General features: G+C 36.3%; 1 protein-coding gene across 8 annotated transcripts in view; it reads right to left on the reverse strand.

Annotated features, from left to right (window-relative positions):
• The window catches only part of FUT8 (fucosyltransferase 8), a 306,584-nt gene that overhangs the window by 247,126 nt on the left and 44,380 nt on the right, over window positions 1-15,078 (reverse strand). For all 8 annotated transcript variants that reach the window (XM_061156864.1, XM_061156858.1, XM_061156861.1 and 5 more), the window contains exon 2: window positions 11,776-11,873. The gene's annotated coding sequence lies outside the window, so the exon portion shown is untranslated. The remainder of the gene's footprint in view (window positions 1-11,775; window positions 11,874-15,078) is intronic.

The following is a 15,078-nucleotide window of genomic DNA, read 5'->3' on the forward strand; positions in this document are numbered from 1 at the left end:
CTTCAGACAGAAATTATATACTGGTAAGAAACATGGATTACATAAAGAAATGATGAGCATAAGAAAAGAAATATATAAAGGCAAAATTAAAACTCATTTTTCTTATTCTTAATCTAACAAACAATATTTTCAAAACCATGTATTTTGTGATCACAGCTTATAGAAAACTTAAATGAATGACAGAAATGCTATAAAGGATGGGAGAAAGGAATTGAGAATACTCTAAGGTGAAGCCAATGGCACCCCACTCCAGTACTCTTGCCTAGAAAATCCCATGGACGGAGGAGCCTGGTAGGGTGCAATTCATGGGGTCACTAAGAGTCAGACATGACTGAGCGACTTCACTTTCACTTTTCACTTTCATGCACTGGAGAAGGAAATGGCAAACCCACTCCAGTGTTCTTGCCTGGAGAATCCCAGGGACAGGGGAGCCTGGTGGGCTGCGGGGTATGGGGTCGCATAGAGTCGGACACGACTGAAGTGACTTAGCAGCAGCAGCAGCAGCAGCTAAAGTACTTGTGTATCCATGAAGTAGTATAGTATTATTTGAAAATGAACTTGGATTACCTAGAAATGTATAAATGTTAACTCAGAGGCAACCATTCAAAAAAGTTTCTTAAGAAATATAATGATATACTGTAACAGGATAGAAAATGGAACCATATAAAATGCTCAATTAAAATGAAAGAAAGCAGAAACAGAGTGGAAGGCCAAAAAAATAAAATAAAATAAAGAGGGAAAAGAAAAAAAAAAAACCCAGAAACTAAGAACTAGAGCAAGGAATAGAAACATTTAAAATATGGTAAATATTAACAAGTATATCAATAATTACTTTAAATGTCAGTGATCTACATACACCAATTCAGAGTGACAAGACCCAACTATATGTTGTCTGCAAAAACCCCCTTATAAAGGCATAGATATATTAAAGGAAAAGGGATAAAATAAGATATACTAAGCTAACACTAACCAAAAGAAAACAGCTGATTTCAAAGCAAAGAAGATTTACAGAATAAGGAGAGACAGTATATAATGATAGAGGGTTGATTCTCCAAGAAGATATAACTATCCTTATATTCGTGCAGCTAACAACAGCACTAAACACTTGAGAGAAAAACTAGTAGAACTGCAAAAAAAAAAAAAAAACATAAATTCACTATTATATCTGGAGATTTCAATATCCTGCTATCAGTAAATGAACCAACAGGCTGAAAATCAGTAAGAATATCACAGAACTGAATAGCACCATCAATTAACTGGATCTAACTGACATTCATAGAGGCTTCCCAGGTGGCACAGTGGTAAAGAATGCCCCTATCAATGCAGGAGACACAGAGACGTGGGTTCAATGCCTGGGTTGGGAAGAACCCCTGGAGTAAACTGCAACCTGCTCCAGTATTCTTGCCTGGAAAATTCCATAGACAGAGGAGCCTGGTGGGCTATAGTCCATGGTCTTGCAAAGAGTTAGACAAACCTGAACATAGCACACAATTGACATCTATAGACTACTTCATTCAACAACAGCAGAATATACATTCTTCTCAAGCTGAGAGGGAACATTCACCAAGCAGACTATATTCTGGGCTAGGAAATACACCTTAACAAATTTAAAAGAACAGTTATCAAATGAAATATGGTCTCAGACCACAATGAAATTAAGCTAGAAATTAACAACAGCAGACAGCCAGAAAATCCCCAAGTATGTAGATATTAACAACATATATAAATAATACATGAATCAAAGTGCTGAGGATTTTTTTTTAATTTTTTAACTAAATAAAAATGAAAATAAAGCATAAAAATCTGTGGGATACAGCAAATACCATACTACATTTTCTCTCTCAGAAAGAAACTTAAATAACACTGGATGCATATATTTAAATAAAAAAAGTAAAGTTGATCACTCAAGTTCCTGCCTTAGGAAACAAGGAAAAGAAAAAATTAAATTCAAAATAAGCAGCAGAAAATAAATAATAAAAATCAGAGCAGAAATCAGTGAAATTGAAAACAGGGTAAACAAGAAAATCAACAAAACTGAAAGCTGGTTCTTTGAGAAGATCAATAAAATGAATAAACTCCTAGCCAAGCTTCCTAAGGAGAAAAGGAGAGAAGAAGTCAATTACTAATATCAGACATGAAAGAGGGGCCATCACTAGCAATCCTACAGATAGTACAAAGATAATAAAGAAATATTTGAATAATTCTATGCCCACAAATTTGCTAACTTAGAAGAAATGGACCAATTCCTTGAAAGACACAATCTGCCAAAGCAAACACAAGGAGAAACAGATCATGTGAATAGATCTATACTGGTCAAAGAAACTGAATAAACAACTAATCACTTTCCACTAGTACACTGTAAGTCAATTATACTTCAATAAAAAATAAAGAAAATTTTTAAAAAGGAAAATGTGTTCAACATGGTCTTCCTTGCTTGCTTTTTTCCCTACAGAATTGCAGGAGTAGCTGGGGAGGAGTGGATAGAAATTTTCTAGGTTTTCAAGCATCCAAAAATCAAAAAAATAAATACTACATAGAAAGTGAAGACTGTGAATCACAAAAGGAATCAAATACATCCATAGTCATGGTTGTTTGCTTCAGAAAAGATTATTTCATTTTCTGAACTCAGCTGAGAGAGTACAGCAACAAAACATTTTTCTAACTTTAAATGAATTAACTGACCTGAAGAATGTCTCTATCCTAAATATAACATTCAGACTGGAAAATAAAATATAGTAAGTCAGAGAGAATGGAATGGACTAGAATGGACTAATTACATGTTTATCCAATATCTTCATTAATGATTTTAACTCAAGCAAACAAAACATAAATAAGGCTATAGTCACATGTCAGAATACATCAGATCAGCACTTAAAGCATTCTCTTTAATTTTTTCACTCCAACAAAACTAATACCAATATGGTATACAGCAGACACTCAACAATTACAGAACATTAGAACCTGAGAGCTAGAAAGGCCCTCAGAGATACATTTCTCTTCTTCCAAACCTCCCATTTTACCCATTGAGAAACTAATAGCTGGAGAAGACCGTAACTTTTCCAAGCTATTATGGTTAACAGCAGGACAGAAACTATCTTTTTGCCTTTTCATACTGTTCATGGGGTTCTCAAGGCAAGAAAAACTGAAGTGGTTTGCCATTCCCTTCTCCAGTGGACCACATTTTGTCAGAACTCTCCACCATCACCTGATGCGAAGAACTGACTCATTTGAAAAGACCCTGATGCTGGGAAAGATTGAAGGCGGGAGGAGAAGGGGACGACAGAGGATGAGATGGATGGCATCACAGACTCAATGGACATGAGTCTGAGTAAACTTTGGGAGTTGGTGATGGACAGGGAGGCCTGGCATGCTGCCATCTATGGGGTCACAAAGAGTGGGACATGACTGAGCGACCGAACTGACTGACTAACTGGACAGAAACTAGAACCAAAGCATCTTGATTTCCATACTGGTATTCCTTCCACAATATACCATGCTGTTGTCAACAACTCTGATGAGCCTGAGATTTTTATCCTACATGCATGCAAAGCAATGAGACTGTGTTTCATGTTTCATTTCATTCAGCAATGAGACTGTTTCATGGCTACTGAGAACCAAAAGCATCTAGCCACACACAGACTGAACACAGAACTGAAACCATATGCTCTGCAATGCATTTAATACTACCCACCCCCCAAATTTATAACCATTGGAACATGTGAATTTGACCTCACTTGGAAACAGGATCTCTGCAGATGTAATCAAGGTAACATAAGGTCATACTTGATTAGGGTGGGCTCTAATCCAATGACTGGTATCCTTATAAAAAGGAAATTTGGACACAGATACAGAGGGAAGATCCCCTAGAAGAGGGCACAGCAACCCATTCCAGTATTCTTGCCTGGAGGACAGTCCATAGAGTAACAAAGAGTCACGCACACACAGACAGAAGACCACCATGTGAAGATGGAGGCAGAGATTAAAGGTACGCTGCCACAAGCCAAGAAACACCAAAAATCGCTTTAAAATACCAGAAGCTCGAAGAGAGGAAAGAATTATTCCCCTAGAGGCTATTCTTTTAAAAGACTAATTAGTCACTAATTATACGGCAATTTGTTATAGCATCCCTAGGAAACTAAAACACCTACACACATACACACATACACACCCCTTTCTGTGTACATGAGCCTGGCTTTACTTGTCCAATGTCTTCATTAGCATACTCTACTATTCCAGGAGACTCTTGCTGGAACATAACTTGATTGTTCATTACAGAAATTTCACAGAAGACTCATCAAGACTCCAACAGAAAGCATCAACATTTTTTTAAATCCTTGCATCGCTGTTTTGATCAATTCTAAATTGTATTGATATTCATGATACTTACTCAATATTAATCAAGCTCCATCATCACCACTGCAAGGCTCAAATAAAGTCAAACTTCAAATTCTAAAGTTTTTACCTTGACTTTGCCCTTTTAAGGCATTATCAAAGATCTATCAAGGTGGTAGTCTCCTTTACCACAGTAAGCAATAAACTCAACTTTCTTTTATCAATAGGTTGTGTTAGTAATATTTGGTGAGCCAGTACCAGATAATGCTGGTAGAAAATATGACACCCCTGGGTCAGAAACAAAGAGAAGTTCACTACTCAAAACAACAGCTGTAGCCAGTGTATCATCTTTTGCACTGGTTCCCCAAGCTCCAATCCCTAAAGGGCAATACAAGGAAAGCCAGGTGATGCTGTACACAGAGTGGGTTACATTACAGGAGAAGAAAGCTGAAACCTAGGAACTGTCAATATTTTAAAGGAATTGCAAGCAAAAATATCCCACCATTTCCCAAGAGAGATTACCTTGATTATCCTGGACAGTAAGGAAATCTGCCCTCTGTTCTTATGGAAATACTATTTCTATCTTCTCAGGCTGTCTGCGATGCTTATTTCTTTCAAAAGAGGGCCCTCAACAAAAGCTGCCAATGCCCCTGGCTCAGAAGATGAGCTGAAGCATAAGAGACTCATGGAGAATCATCTCTCAATAGGTATCTCCCTTGTCCTAAAGGGCTAAAGACTTTAGGAAATCAGGATGAAGTTAGTATAAAGCAATGAGTAGAAAATGTTCCAGGAAGAAAACATTTAGACAGAGAGGTATATTACCTGTATAACCTAAAATCACTTTGTGTGTCTTAACAGTCTCTCTCAACAAGCCTGTATATCAAATACGCAAAAGTAAATAATTTTATGTTTGATTCTTACTTTTATTTTAAACTATTACATTTCCAAAAGAGTATACTGAATGAGGGTTTTTGTTTTGTTTTGTTTGCTAATTTTCTAGGGTTAGTAGTGCTCATGAAAAAAAAAGAAAAACAGGGACTTGCCTGGAGGTTCAGTGGTTAATACTCAGCACTTCCACGGCAGGGGCATAGGTTCAGTCCCTGGTCAGGACACTTAATATCCTCCTGCTGTGCAGTGCAGCCAAAAATTTTTTTAAAATAAAAGAAGAAAAAAGAAAACTGTTTACTAGTTCTGAACTTCACCAATTTTACCTATAAACACAATTATTAAATGAAATCCTCGAGAGCAGAATATAACCCACATTTTAGAGTACTTAGATTTTTAACCCAGAAATCTAAGGTCCAAATTTATCTAAAATTTGTATAACTTTGGGTCTTATTTAATATTGTACATTTTAAATTAATCCACATAAAAATTTTAAGGATGTTGAAAAATAAGAAATAATTTGCTAAATTTTTCTAGCTATATATTTAATATCAGCATATTTTTGCATGTTTGAAAATGAAGATCATATCTCATACCCTTTCAATAGTAACCTGTTTTAACTTAAAATCAGTTGAAAGAGAAATTAAAACTGAGTTTTGTAAATAAACAATCTTAAATTGAGCAATTTAACTTTATTTCAACTCTAAGATCAAGCAATGATCCCTGGAGGAAGAGAGGCAGGATGATGAGTAAAATGAGCACTACATAACATGTCTCCAGCTAGCTGTGTGCCTAAATCATATCACCTCCCCTCTCCAGGTCTCCATTTTCCTATTTACAAAAAAAAAAAAAAAACCAAAAACAGGTATTAGACTAAATGTTCCTTAAGGTCCATGTCACTTAACAGTTCTACAAGTACAGTGTTCACAGTTCTGATTGATTCTATTTTCTTGTGATTTCAGAAAATTAACTTCCTACTGCTTGCCCTGACAAGCTTGAAGAATCCACGGATGCAATGTGCTCTAATGAACTCAAAGAAGTCCACTAATGGGTGGGACTAAGTCATTCATTCAGCAAGTAATAATTCATTCAGTAGTAATACTTGAAGTAGAAATAATTCTTTCAGAAAACACCAAAATCTAAAATGACCCTCACCATCAAGAAGTTCAATCATCTGAGAATGTAGGTACATGAAATTCTAATAGACTTTAGGAGCTATATAATATTTCCCTTTAAAATTTCATGCCATGCTCTTCAGCAAATGGAATCAGTATTCCTACAAACTAGTAATTCATCCCTTTTTCTACTATTTGGCTTTCAGTAATGTTTTTGAAACATTGAAAAAGACCCTGATGCTGGGAAATATAGAAGGCAGGAGGAGAAGGGGACAACAGAGGACAAGATGGTTGGATGGCATTATTGACCCAATGGACATGAGTTTGAGCAAGCTCTGGGAGATGGCCATGGACAGGGAAGCCTGGAGTGCTGCAGTCCATGTGGTCTCAAAGAGTCAGACACAACTGAGCGACTAAACTACAACAAATGTTTTTTATGTTTATTATAAAGTTATGCCAGATAACTAATATAATTAACAAGACACTCACAAAAGAGCTCAAATCCTGAAGAACTTCTGAGCATAGCATCATCTTTGACTCTGTGTTGAATCTGCCCAATGAACAAATATCCTCTCAGGAACATCTTTAAAATGCTCTGTCTCTGCCTAAAATGTTTTATCTATTTCTGAAATGTTCCCTGAGAACATAATATAGCATACTACTTATCCAACAGAGACTATGAAAGTTATATAATTTATCTAAAGATACGCAGAAACAAGAGAACAGATCAAAGTTGCACTGACGCTTTTTTTAGTGTTCAGGCTTAGGAGTTGAAATTTAAACCAACATTTTCTGAATCTAAGCATGACATTTTGCTCAAAATGTTTTTATTTCTGTAGCACATAATGAACTAGATATTCCTTGTAAATATCAAATAGTTTTTTGATACCAACCAAATAAGATAATCTTTCATATTACTAATTTCCCCAAGGCAGAATGACAGTTTCCATCATTTCATCCCAAATATCCATTCAAGAAAGTTTAAATTGACTTTTCATGCCCAACTTTTGTCCTTTTTACATACATTTTTAAGACAGAAGAATTCTTATAAATACTTGACTTTTCTAAACAGGTAACTCTTGGAACTCCCTATACTGAGGGTTAACTACATAAAAACTTGTACATTTCTGATCTACCACTATACTCAGGAAAGCTACCTGATTTTTCCATAATAAGGATAACACATAAGTTCCAATATATCCCATCTTATAATTTTGCATCACCTCTCTTTCTATACTCAAAATGATCATTAAAAAAAAAGATAATAAATTGCAAGTCTCTTCCCATACCCATAAGATCCGTTAATTTTTTTCTAGTTAATTTTTAATGACATTTTAAAAAAGAAATGCAACCCCAATCCAAAAAGGCAACAGTTAAATCATTGTGATCTCTTTAAAAACAAGTAACATTGTTTTAATAAAGAATATATAATCACATTTTAATTTTAAACTCTATGACTCCACAGTAAATATATTATATATTATGACAAGTGGAATTTATTCCTGAGACTAAGGAGAGCATAGCATACAGAAAGTAATGTAATATGCCACATCAATAAAATGAAGGAAAAACTCACATGCTCATCTCAGCTAACACATAAAAAGTGTTTTACAAAATTCAGCATCCTTTCATGATAAAAACACTCAAATAGGAATAGAAGGAAACTACCTCAACATAATAAAGCCATATATGAAAAGCTCACAGCAAACAACATACTCAATGGTAAAAGACTAAAAGCTTTTCCTCTAAGATCAGGAACAAGGTTAAGAATGCTCACTTTCATCACTTCTATTGGCTATAGTACTGAAAGCTCAAGTGAGAGCAATTAAGAAAAAGAATACAAGGCATTCAAACTGAAAAGGATAAAATAAAATTATCTCTGCATGTAGATAACGGGGTCTTCTATGTAGAAAATCCTACAGACTCCACCAAAACAACTGTTAGAATAAATGAATTCAGCAAAAAAAAGATACAAAGACTAGAGTCAGTTGCATTTCTATACACAAACAATGAACAAACTGAAAAGAAAATTACAAAAATAACTTAACTGACAATAGTATAAAAAAGAACAAAATACTTAGGAAATAACTTAACCAAGGAGGTGAAAGGCTTGTACAATGAAAACTATAAAACATTGCTGAAAGAAATTAAAGACATAAATAAACGGAAACAAATCTCACATTAATATTCTAAAAGACGATATTGCTAAAATGTCATTACTACCCAAAGCAATCTACAGATTCTATGCAACACTTATCAAAATCCCAATGAATTCTGCACAAATAGAGAAAAAAGTATCCTAAAATTCACACAGACTCTCAAGGGACCTCGAACAGCCAATAAAATCTTGAAAAAGAACAGAAAAACTGGAGGATTCACCCTCCCTGATTTCAAAATTTCAATGGAATGCTATAGTAATCAAAACAGTGCAGCACTGTCATAAAGACAGACACACAGACTAGTGAAAGAGAGCTTAGAAATAAACTCTCACATATATGCTCAAATGATTTTTGATAAGGGTGTTAAGACCATTCAATGGGGAAAAAGTAACAGTCTTTTGAACAAATGAGTGCTGGGGAAACTGGTCCACACACCTAATGCCATATACAAAAATTAACTGAAAATGGATCAAGAACCTAAATGTAAGACTTAAATAATAAAACTCTTAGAAGAAACAAAGCACAAAAGTATCAGAACACTGAATTTCACAATGATTTCTTGGACGGGGGGACACCAAAGGCACATGTAAAAAAAAAATTAAAAAACAAATTTGACTTCATGAAAATTAAAAATTTTGTGCACAAGATACTATATGCACAGAATAAAAAGGCAACCCACTGAGTAGGATAAAATACTTGCAAATCATATATCTGATAAAAAATTGATAGCCAGACTATGTAAGAACTACCCTAGAACTCAACAACAACAAACCAGCATGACTCAAAATTGAGAAAAGGCCTTCAAATGACATTTCTCCAAAGATATGTAAATTACCAACATGAAATGACATGAAAAGATGCTCAATGTCAGCAATCATTCAGTTCAGTTCAGTTCAGTCGCTCAGTCGTGTCCGACTCTTTGAGACCCCATGCACTGCAGCACGCCAAGCCTCCCTGTCCATCACCAACTCCCAAAGTTTAGTCAAACTCATATCCATTGAGTCAGTGATGCCATCCAACCATCTCATCCTCTGTCGTCCCTTTCTCCTCCTGCCCCCAATCTGTCAAGGCAACAGGGTCTTTTCAAATGAGTCAACTCTTTGCATCAGGTGGCCAAAGTACTGGAGTTTCAGCTACAGCATTAGTCCTTCCAATGAACACCCAGGACTGATCTCCTTTAGGATGGACTGGTTGGATCTCCTTGCAGTCCAAGGGACTCTCAAGAGTCTTCTCCAACACCACAGTTCAAAAGCATCAATTTTTCAGCACTCAGCTTTCTTCACAGTCCAACTCTCGCATCCATACATGACCACTGGAAAAACCATAGCCTTGACTTAGATGGACCTTTGTTGGCAAAGTAATGTCTCTGCTTTTTTAATATGCTATCTAGTTTGGCCATAACTTTGCTTCCAAGGAGTAAGTGTCTTTTAATTTCATGGCTGCAATCACCATCTGCAGTGATTTTGGAGCCCAAAAAAATAAAGCAATCATTAGGGCAACGCAGATGAAAACTAAAGTACAATACCACCTCATAGCCATTAAGATGGCTACTTAAAAAAAAAAAAAAAAAACAGAAAATAATAAGCATTTGCAAGGATGTGAAGAAACTGGAAGCCTTGTGCACTACTGGTGGAAATATAAAATGGTGTAGCTCCTGTGGAAAACAGTATGGTGGTGTCTCAAAAAATTAAAAATAGAATTATCTTATGATCTAGCAATTTCACTTCTGAGTATAAACACAAAAAGAAATAAAAGCAGGCCCTTGAAGAAATCACTGTACACCCATGTTCACAGCCATACTATTCACAGTAGCTATAACATGGAAGCAACCCAACTATATTCATCAACTGATGAGTAGATAAGCAAAATGTGATATATACACACAATGAAGTATTATTCAAACTTAAAAGGGAAGAAAATTCTGCAATATGCTACAAATGGATGTACCTTGAGCACATTACACTAAGTGAAATGAGTCAGTCATAGAAAGAAAATTACTGTATAATTCCACTCATATAAAGTACTTACAGTGGTCAAAATCATAAAGACAGAAAGTATCATGCTGGTTGCCAGGGACTGGGGGAGCAGAGAATGGAGTGTTATTCTTTAATGGGTATAGAGTTTCATTTTTACAAGATGAAAAGTTATGAGGATGGATGGTGGTGACAGCTACACAACAATGTGAATATATTTAACACCACTGAGCTCTACATTTAAAAATGGTTAAGAAGGTAAATTTTATGTGCATTTTATCACAGGATTAAAAAAGAAGAAAGCACGACTGCAATAATCACCAAAAACTAGAAACTCCCCACATGTCCATCTGATGGTGAATGGATAAACTAACTATATACATAGATAGATAGATAGATAGATAGATAGATAGTGTTAGTTGCTCATCATGTCTGACTCTGCCACCCCATGGACCCCAGGCTCCTATGTCCACGGAATTCTCCAGGCGAGAATACTGGAGTGGAAACCCATTACGCTCTCCAGGGGATCTTCCGGACTCAGGGACTAAAGCCGGTCTCCTACCCTGCAGGAGGATTCTTTACTGTCTTGAGCCACCAGGGAACTAACTGCAGTATATCCATACAATAGAACACTACTCAGTAACAAAAAGGAATGAACTACTGGTACACACAATATGGATAAATCCAAATGCATTATGCTAAGCCAAAGCTAGATTTTAAAAAGTTACACATTACATGATTTTATTTAAATGGTATACTGGAAAAAGTAAACTACAGGGACAAAAAAACAGATCTGTGGTTGCTAGGGATTGAGATGGAGAGAGAGGCAAAAAGGCAACAAGAGTGAATTTAGATTATGGTAATGAACATATACTTGTCAAAATTCACAGACTTAACAAAAAAAAAAAAACAAATAAAAATTTGAATGTATAACTGAAATATGAATAAGAATGAAACCTTTCAAAATAAGCTACTAAAAGTTTCAAACAATTTGAAGATGAGTAGTTTATTTTCAGCACTAAAGATGCCACACAATGAAAAGGTACAGTGCACAATATTCAGCCACAACTTACCTAGCACCTTAAAGTAAAAAACTGTTAAACAGGAAATAAAACATTTTTCATTTTATGCACTGCAAATTGTACATAATCGATAGCATGGTAGGTACATAATTCAGTAAGAGTTTAAATTGACTTGGCCTTTCTACTTCACTGGTGTATACATATGTAACTTTAAACACAAAATCATCCATTTCTAAAAATATTAACATATAATTGGAAAAGAGAAGTACTGTCCACAAAATCTACTAACCTGAATTTGTTCAGTTAATCAATGATTGCAATAGAACTCTTTATCAAAACTGGAAACACCATCAGAGTCATGGGTGCTCTCTTGGAAAAAGCAGCAACCTGGAACAAAAAAAAAATATATATATGTAATATGAACTTCAGTCCTATTCAAACTTCAGTTACCATTATTATATACTTTTCTCAAGTCCCCTTTTTTCCCCTTATGTAGCCACTCATAAGGTGTAAAACTTTTGCATATTCACTTCACTTATTCTGCAAGTTACGCCTTTCAGTATGCCTCAGATATGCAGATGATACCACCCTATGGCAGAAAGTGAAAAGGAACTAAACAGCCTCTTGATGAAGGTGAAAGAGAAGAGTGAAAATTTAAAGGCTTAAAACTCAACATTCAAAAAACTAAGATCAGGGCATCTGGTCCCATCAGTTCATGGCAAATAAATGGGGAAACAATGGAAGTAGAGACAGATTTTATTTTCTTGGCCTCCAAAATCACTGCAGATGGTGACTACAGCCGTAAAATTAAAAGATGCTTGCTCCTTGGAAAAAAAGGTATGACAAACCTAGGCAGCATATTAAAAAGCAGAGTGACTGCTTTCGCAACAAAATTCCATACAGTCAAAGCTATGGTTTTTCCAGTAGTCACATATGGATGTGAGAGTTGGACCATAAAAAAGGCTGAGCACCAAAGAATTGATGCTTTTGAACTGTGGTGTTGGAGAAGACTCTTGAGAGTCCCTTGGACTGCAAGGAGATCCAACCAGTCCATCCTAAAGGAAATCGACCCTGAATATTCATTGGAAGGACTGGTGCTGAAACTGAAGCTCCAATACCCTGGCCACCTGATGCAAAGAGCCAACTCACTGGAAAAGACCCTCATGCTGGCAAAGACTGAAGACAGGAGGAGAAAGGGACAACAGAGCAAGAAATGGTTTGGATGGCATCACTAACTCAATGGACACGAGTCTGAGCAAACTCCAGGAGAAGGTGAAGGACAGGGAAACCTGGTGTGCTGCAGTCCATGGGGTCGCAGAGTCAGACACGACTGAGCAACTGAACAAGAGCAACAATGCCTTTCAAATCCCACTAAGAAACAGCCTTTCATTTTGCAAATTACATTCAAACACAGTAACACTGTGTCTTAATTTGCTTCATAGTTCATCTTAAAATAAATCTGCACCTATAAAACTGCTTTGTGAACACAAAATTCTTAATTTTGTCTACATCTTAACATAAGGTCAATCAGAAACATCTCTTTCCAGACCAAAGCTTGAAATCATCTACATCCCTATACCTCAATTAGCTCTACAATCTAATTTCTGACTATATTCTACATAAATTTTCATTCAAGTCAATTTAATTTGCTTGCTTTCCACAGAACAATTCTGTCATTCTCAGCTGTCACCATGCAACACACCATTCCTTCTTTTTAAAAGGATTTTTCCTCCCTATCCTTTGTTAATCAATGCATGTTCATCAACTTTCTCAAAATGCAGCTCCTCATTCCTGCCTGAGAGCTGATGAAATCATTCTGTACTCCATTAATCTCTGCAAGAATATTTTGTTTCCTTTGATATGTGTCATCTCATATAGTCTTCTGGTTAGCAACACTATCTCCTACTTCTTGTGTCACCTCTTCTCCATCATCTAGTAACATGTTTGACACACAGAAAGTAATCACTATGATTGACCAACAAGCGAAATGGTCTTAATGAAGATTCACACATCATATGTTCCCTGAGTGTGTACATATGTGCAGCTCACTGAGTAGAAAAACCCAATAATAACATAAAGACACAAAACACTCTATGGAAACATGTCTTTCTGCCAGTTAATTTACTGTTGTTACAACATGAGATTATTCTCAAATTGTCAGACGTAGTCTTTCTCCAATGACAGCAAAGCCTATTGAAACCAATTTCTGATGATTAGAAATAATACAGAAGTATCATTACCAGTTCCATCTCCCCAAAAGTAATCCAACTATGTTCATTCTAAATTCCAAGAGTCAAAAATTTATTCTGAGACAGAAGAGCCTATAAAAACATTTATTAAAAAATTCTAAACCAAAAGCAAGCACATTTGCATATTGTCTTATGGTAAAGAATCTGTCAGCAATGCAGGAAACCCGGGTTCGATCCCTGGGTCAGGAATATGCCCTGGAGAAGAAAATGGCAACCCACTCCAGTATTCTTGCCTGGGAAATCCTATGGACAGATAAGCCTGGCAGGGTACATTCCATGGAGTCCAAAGACTCAGATACAACTGAGCGACTGACACTTTACAATTTATATTACCTCTTCTGACAATTCTCATTGAAAAGGACAAACCACTCCCAAGTCAACTACCTCCAGGGCCCATAAACTGACAATTCCTAAATGGCCATTAACTACAAAATCAGTCAAGGCTCATTGTGATTCCTTCACAAAACTTCACCAACCTCCCACAATAATTCAGTATTATCGTATTTATACTTCATCATGAAGTAACTGGTACCAGATTTCTCTTTAGTCAGTAAACAACTGCAAAACTAGGCAAAACAGATGACAGGACAGTTTCCAGACCCTGGACAACAATTAGTGCAGATCTGCATTCTCTGAGAGAAGAAAACAAGCTAGATAAGCCTACATACACCTTGATTTTCTGCTAAGAGACATGTTACAGAAACTACTGCAGGCAGGGAGATTCAAAGGAGAGCACAGCAGGGTCACCAACATGAAAAAACAAACATCAGAGTTCAGAAGGGATATATGGCAATTATTACTGGAATACTGTACCAGAGAGGTGGGAGTAATGAAGAAAAAAGTTTCAGACATCTTCTCTTGAGTCTTTGGCTTCATGCTAATTTGCACATACTTAGGATAAAACTCCCGGTGGGCTTCGATCCATAGGGTTGCAAAAAGTCAGACACCACTGAAGCGACTTAGCACGCATGCACACAGGGTAAAACTCCATAAGGCAAAGGTGGGGGGGGGGCGGGGGGAATCTGCTGAGGAGCTAAGAAAAATGACCAATTCATTCAGAGCTAGGGACATGTGAGTTGCACCTAACCAGAGGAGAGAAACCTTGCATACTCTGGACAATAAGTAGAGGCCTCAGCAGAGCTGAATTAGTCCCAGAATAAAGATTAATCGATGATGATGCCAGCAGAGCTTAAGAACAAACCGTGAAGGAACAACCTGATCTTCAATTTAACATCTGTAAACAGATGGTGAGCTAAATGGAAAACCTCATAACTCACAGGGCATCAGGTAAAGTATTCAAAAAGGTTCTGCCTCAGGAATACAGCAGAATCATATTAAATGGT

Source organism: Dama dama, chromosome 12 (genome assembly GCF_033118175.1).
Source record: "Dama dama isolate Ldn47 chromosome 12, ASM3311817v1, whole genome shotgun sequence".
NCBI classification, from domain to species: Eukaryota; Metazoa; Chordata; class Mammalia; order Artiodactyla; family Cervidae; genus Dama; species Dama dama.